General features: G+C 35.2%; 1 protein-coding gene across 1 annotated transcript in view; it reads right to left on the reverse strand.

Annotated features, from left to right (window-relative positions):
* Myo81F (unconventional myosin 81F) overlaps positions 1-6,983 on the reverse strand; it is a 113,170-nt gene extending 106,187 nt beyond the window's left edge. Inside the window, exon 1 of the mRNA XM_028175524.2 lies at positions 6,639-6,983. The gene's annotated coding sequence lies outside the window, so the exon portion shown is untranslated. The remainder of the gene's footprint in view (positions 1-6,638) is intronic.
* Between the last annotated feature and the right edge of the window lie 507 nt (positions 6,984-7,490).

Below are 7,490 nucleotides of genomic sequence, written 5' to 3' on the forward strand. Positions count from 1 at the left end.
CATGGTGGTTTTGTCGCAAAAAATCGTAAACAGACGAAGTCTGTCTTCTTTGAGTTTGTGCACGCCGATCGGTTTTTGGAAGTCTAATATTTGGATATACTAGTTATGAGTTAGATAAAATTTCAGGTTAATATTCTGTATTTGTTTCATTGAAATCTGTTGATATAAAAGATCGCGTCACTTTGCATAGCTCGTTTGAAAATCATAAAATTACAATTTTCAGTTTGGTTATTTTAAAAAAAAATCTTCACAGACCAACATGTAGGTTAAGAAGTTACATTTGTTTGATGACGCAGGTCGGCGGTCAAAACGGATTATTTAGCTATGTAATATAAGTAATTGCTTTTTTTATTCGTCCCACTTGTCACTTTGAAAGGTTTCTATGGAACATAATCGCTTTTAAATAAGGGTGATATTCAAGTTAGGGAGGCATTGAATTTAGGTTTTTTTTTTGTGCAGACAGGGACCAGTACAAAATATCAAGAGCAGCTTCGAAAGTAAGATTGAAAGAAGTAATTTACAGTGAAAGGCAAAAATGTACTAAATATCTATTAATTAGTCAGGTAATCTAAAAGTTATTTTTAATATCAATATAAATCTTGGCACTTTTATATTCAAGTTAATTTACTTCGTTCGATATCGAGCTTTGTATGTGGCTTAATTGTGTCACAGTAGGCAGCGGCTTGGCTCTGCTCCTGGCATTGCTGAAGTCTATGGGCGACGGTAACCACTTACCATCAGGTGGGCCGTACGCTCGTCTGCCTACAAAGGCAATAAAAAAAAAATAAAAAAACCCTCACTCAGGGACCCACAGATAGTGGTCGCTATTCGGTGGTAGATTCAATGAAGCACTGCTCTTTTTATGGCATCGATTGACCTGGTGCTAGAGTGATCAGTGCACCTGATTGCTGGGCCGAGGGTCTACGAGAGCTGGGTTCGATACCCGCATCGGTCAAATATTCATGTGATACACAGGTTTGTTTGCTTTTTTTTTTCTGCGTGTTTAATATCTATGACGTGTTAATATTTAAGCGTCCAAAAGTACATCAGTCTTTAGTTCCCGTAGTACAGGAAATCCTAGTTAGGGGGCAGTTGATAGTGCGTGACTTGTCGGTCGTTAAGGTATGAAGACAGGACAGTTCCTTGTCCTATCTCTATTTTTCAACTGATTTAGTGGCTATTGCTGGTATTTAGGTTGAACAATAAAAATTAGGATAACATTTTTCCCACTACCTTCACCGGTAAAAAGTTAAAAAATAAAAAACAAAAAGGTAAATGTTGCACTTAGCAGTTATATGTCGAGTAGAACGCAATTTGTACAAATACGGAAAGAAGATGGAACTAAACTAACCTCTACTTCTAAGCCGATTACTAGAGGCGTTCCCCAAGGTTCTGTCCTGGGACCATTGTTGTTTATTTTGTACAGTGCAGATATCGTTCAGTGTTTCAAGAATTGTAAATATCATGTTTATGCTGACGATGTACAATTATACCATTCTTTTGATGTTGGAGATACCCCTTCTGCTGTCAGTTTTATCAATGAGGATCTGCAGAGGATTGTCTCTTGGTCTGAACAGAATTCCTTAGTACTGAACCCCTCTAAGTCTAAATACATGATACTAGGCAGTAAATCTCAGATAGCAAAGATTTTATCACTCGATCCTAAGGTGACTGTTTCTGGTAAGGAAATTGATCGGGTGGAGTTAGCATGCAGTTTGGGTTTGACAATTGATCCCGAATTGCGATTCGAGGCCCATATTACAAAGAACTTAACAGCTTGTTTTTACAGACTGAAGATTCTGTACTCGTTTAGACAGTACGTCAGTGTACCCATTAGGAAGTTGCTTATCGATAGTCTAGTTTTGTCGAAATTAAATTACTGTGATACTGTTTATGGTCCCTGTTTACTCTCGAGAACTGAAAAATTAATACAACGCATTCAAAATGCCTGTGCCAGGTATTGCTTTGACATTCCCGTGAGAGGACACATAACGCCCTATTTAAATGATCACAATATATTGAAAATGGCAGCTAGAAGAAGGTTGCACTTAGCAGTCTTACTATTTGGAGTGATTTCGACACATGAACCTAGGTACTTGTATGAGAAGTTGGATTGGAGAAGTACTCAGTACAGGTATGGCTCACGAGCTACTGTTAAGCCACTGTTGACGCCCAAATACAGAACAGCTGCTTTTCGGGGAGCGTTTAAATACGCAGCTACGCATTGCTGGAATGATCTCCCTCCACCTATTCGTCACATTGTAACAAAGCATGGCTTTATTAATCGTTTAAAAACATTTCTTTTGGACTCACAAAAACTAATCTAATTTATAGTATTTATAGTAACTAATTTAATCCTAGCTTGTGAAAACTTCCTTTTATTAAATTTTTATTTATTTTTATATTTTTTTTTAAGCTGCCCACAGGTTGTTATTACTGTGTGCTTATTATGTTTTGTATTCGGGTTCACCATTTAATTTGATTTTTGTTTTGTTTTTTTTTTTTTTTCTTAAATTTTTGGTTTTGTTTTCGGTTTCACCATTTAATTTGATTTTTATTTTGTTTTTTCTTAAATTTTTATAATTTACTAATTTATATCACATTCTGAGTATGTACACGCGTACGGAGTCTTCATTCCCGCAAAGAACCAAAGGGAAACGGGGGTGACTGAAAATCAGCGCTGTTCAATTTATCAACCTTGAACAGCAATAGCTGAGCCACCTCCTTTTGCCTTTTTCTCTTTTTTTTGCTTTTCTTTTTTTGTATTTCATTTTATGATGTGAAAGGCAATAAATGATCTTTATTATTATTATTATTATTATAAATGTATATTAAATGAATTTGAATCTTGAGTAGCACGTAATTATGGTCGAATTTCGAACGGAGAGTTATAATAAATGACCCGTGCTGCGAAATTCAGTCACAGAAAAAACGTTCGGTGCTACCGAATAAGCGCGCGAGGAATTTAATGAATTTATTTTAGTCATACAAAACTGTAATCCCCTCAGACACAGCTCACTGAGTTTCTCGCCGGATCTTCTCAGTGGGTCGCGTTTCCGATCAGGTGGTAGACTCTGCGAAGCACGGCTCTTGCTAGGGTTCGTGTCAGCAACGTCGCCAGGTTTGAGCCCCGTGAGCTCACCTACTAGTTAAGGTTACGCTGAAATAGCCTCTCAAGGCTCTCAGCTTAGGTAGGGAAAAAAAACTTACGATTTGAAATAATGGTGCTACTAATAATGCTGCTACTTTTTCTGTAAAAAAAGTTCTTGACAAAATAGGTTCAAGGTGTAAAATAAATTAGTAACAGTATCTTAAGTTATTTCAATCACCAAGAAATTTGCAGAACATTGGAAGAATCCTTTTTTTTAATAATTGGCGAGACAACTTTCAATCACTAACATACGCATGTCGATGGTTCGTCGCTGGTTAGTTTTATTTAATAACACTGGCAAGTCTGTTAAGAAAAAACTTGGAACCGTTTAGTCCGTTTACCGTCAAATATTGTACTTTTCGTAAACATATTTATTATTAAACGCATAAGAGTTGTGAATAATAGGGACACCTACGAATAATAGGAAAATGTTATAATAGAACACAGATAAGGGGGCTTCCACAGAGCTAACATGACTCACGTCATAACGACCTTAAGATGTCGAGATTTTGTTTTGAAAACAAGTTCCGTTCTTTCACGGTGACTCACACGCATGTTTGAGATTTTTTTATAATATCTTTCTATTTATCTAAATATAATCTGTTTTGTAATTGTTGATGGAGATCCTTTACGTTCATGTAGATTAAAAGGATCATATGAACATATTTAGATTTACTTGACTGTTTCAATTGAGTTCTAAGCAGTTTGCCGCGGTAAACAGATAAGTAGGGTCATTTCGCCTGTTCGCGTCCACTTAGTGCAGTTGGCAAGTTTGAAGGAGAAAATAAAAACGTCCCAGCACTAATTTCAATTAAAAGTTTATGTAATGTGTTCATTATAATAGTCTATTTTAACGTAAATTTTAGTTTAGTTCGAAACATGTTGTGTTTTTTTTGTTTAAAGACAAAATTAAGAATTATGCGATTTACCCACTTTGCGTCCATAAAATCCAATTTGCGTCCACCCGTTGGACCACTTGGCGTCCACCAGCTTAGAAAAGGAATTAAGGGGTGATATTTTTATGATAATATAGTTAAAGAGAGATTTGATTTTTTATAATTTACTTATTAAAGATGATTGATAATGATGAAAGATGATTAAAGCCCTAGAATTTTAATTAATGACACAAGTCACATTCAAGAGACTTATCTTTGGCCTCTAAATAACTTAATCCTACTAATCGCGTGCATTTCAGATGATACCATCTAATACACTTGTCACAGCCAATGTTTTTCTCATCGTCCTCTTCTACATCTGAAATTAGTATATCGTCACATTCAGGACATTTCACTCGTTCCACGGCTGGTAAATTTTCTTTCTCAATTTCCACATCTACAGTTTTCTTTGTAACTTCTTGGGTGTATTTCCTTTTTTCGTTTCGGAGCAGTTTTACGAACCGTTTGAGGGTGTTTTAAAGTTTTTTTCAGTTCTTGCTTTTCTATTCGTTCTAACTTTCTTTTTCGTATTGCTTCCTGCTTTTCATTCTTGATCTGCTCTTTATCTTCATAGTACTTTCTCCATGCGGCAGAAGATATGGCTGCTGGAGTTCTTTGATTATTTTTTCTTGCTTTGTTAGAGATTTCAGGCAGCATCAGATCGTATTACTTTCTGAACAGTATCAAGCAATTCCTGTTTTTTCACTGGAAATCCACATTTGGAAATGTTAAGAAGCCATTCAACTACCTTTTTTTCACCATCTACTCTTAGCGCAGGTTCTGGGCCCGGTTTGTTTACTCCACCTGGTCTGCACCCACTGATTTTGTCCAATATTGTTTTCTTCGGAATAGCATATTCTTTGCATACTTGTCTTACCGATTTCTTATTCTCTCGAATTTCATGCAACGCTTCCCTTAAATCTTCTTCTGTGTATGTTCTTTTTTCCTTCTTCTTTCTTATCTCTGAATAAGTCATCTTAAACAGAAACAATAAGAATTAAAAAAAATACTTTTCATTCAAAGTAGAATAGGTATTAAGCTTGTAGTCATATTCAAAAATGTACCTACAATACATTTAGTATTCAAAAATGTACCTATAATAAATTTAGTATTCAAAAATACTTACAAACAAACCAATTGAAGGGAATTAATTAAAAAAATGGACGCGATTTGATTTTGTTATTATTCCCTGTAGATATAGATTGCGTCCGTTGCGGACGCAAAGTGGAAGTTTTATAAATTCAGTGTAGTAATTCGCGTCCACCTTATTTTAACTGTTGACTATAAAATAAAATAGCAAATTCATATTTAATATAATTCCTTTTATCATTATCAACGTCTAGAAACAGCTATGTATCCAAAAGACCCATAAAACATTATAACACTTACCTTCAAACGCACCGCTGCCCACTATTTTTGTCTCGTAAACCCGGACGTCCGCGCTCTCTTGTTGAACAGCCGTCACTAAATATTTTTTTTAAAAAGGATTGCTTGGACGTACGGACCTTTTGACTATGTGTGCGTGCCTCTTCTATATTGAGGTATTGCCAGTAATGACATTTTGACTTATTAGTGTGTTAGTATACTTAATTTATAGAGTTTTGAAAGGGAGATCCGTAAAATGGACGCGAATTGGGCGATGGACGCGAACAGGCGAAATGACCCTATTACTACAATGTCTTATTGGACTACTTCATAAGCCATTTTAATACGGTGAGTATTCTACAGCAAGCAATAGGTGCAGTTTTTTTTTTTGAACGCTCATTAGGTTTTTAGAGATCCCATAGACCTGAGTTCGAATCCTGAACGGGTAACTTACCCACGAAATCTAGACATTTGTTCGAGCTTCAAGGTCGAAATAGGATATGGGGCCACCTATCCGTGATGGCTAGGAGCATAAAAATATAATTAAAACTACTTACATCTCTTGCATATTGTTAAATATCTATTTAGAATCAATTGTCATTAATTATGTTACCAGTCACTAGATACGGAAAAAAAAAAATTGTCTTTACATAATATAAATCGTTTAATAGTATCTATTGTTTACGAGGCGCAAACTATTCGCTATAAAACAAGAATCGCAGTGTGTACACACATAATTAACTTGATTTAATGTCGCAGTTACTGTCGACCGTAACTTCTAACCCTAATGACATTATGGTCGCAGGTCTATGACCTCAGCGGATTAATAAAAACGATTTCTTCCGACGAAAACGAGAGCTTTCATGAAACTAAAAAGTAAACAGTACATAATTAATAGGTGAGTTAAGTTTTTTCCGAAGTATATTTTGTTTCCTTCAATAGTTGTAGTTCGTATAAAAAATAGTTTGTATTAAATTTTATTGTTAAGTTGAGAATTGATGTAAATGCATTGTAGCACTGTTGGTTCAAGTGACGAATATTGTATAGACCACCGCAACCCTCGAAAATTTCGCAACGGGGCGGGTGTGCACTGCAATGGGGAAAACAAGCGCGTGCAATTCACGAATTTCACATAACACGTAGAACTTTTAACATTAACATAAAAATATTACATTATCCGTACATACCCCCGACGACGAAAGTGTTTTTCGAAAACAATATCGATCACATGTGTACGAAAAATCCACTTATGAAATAAAAAAATTACGAATCTGCACACAAGTATTTTTTTCTTACATTAATTTGAACTTTAAATAGTAATGTAACAGAAGGTTATTTAATTTTAAATATTTTGAATTTACTATGTTAATGTATTTTTAACACGAAGAACAACACCACTACCGTTCCGAAGTTAAACGAGACTGAAAGAAAGAACGGAATGACCGAAATAACGAATGAATGAAACCGAGCTTTTGCAACAGCTGCTCGATTGAGCTCACGCCCGATCCCGGTGCTTCGGAATATTGTTAAGCGGTACCTAGCTGCCTAGCTGAGTTTTGTACCAAACTAAACATTGGCGCATGTAGTGTTTTTATCTGTGGTTTATGCTCGTTCGTTTACTTGATTTTGAATGAACCAATGCATGGTTATTTAGAGTGAACTTTGTCCAATCAATAGTCTTATTAACAGCGACATCTGTAGTCACCTTAGCGTTAGACAAACAACTACTTGTAATTTCTCCGCTGTGCGTCAATAGATGGCAATAATTAAAGAAATTCTTGAAATGAAGCAATACATTATTGAATGTTTTGATCTTGACTCTGGAAATATAAATTTAATATAATAAATTCTAATTTTCAGCCGCTACAAATTAAATAATCTTTAAAACTGCCATTGAAAGAAAAAAAATGTCACCGTCAAGCAGAGTTAGTTGTGTCTCACTATTTTTATTTGGCGGGAATGCGAGGAGAGAGAGCGAAGCTATGTGATTTATTTAATTTTGAAAAATTAGTTCATTCATTAATAATAATGTTATAATA

The sequence above is a fragment of the Bombyx mandarina genome, chromosome 25 (assembly GCF_030267445.1).
Source record: "Bombyx mandarina strain Sakado chromosome 25, ASM3026744v2".
NCBI classification, from domain to species: Eukaryota; Metazoa; Arthropoda; class Insecta; order Lepidoptera; family Bombycidae; genus Bombyx; species Bombyx mandarina.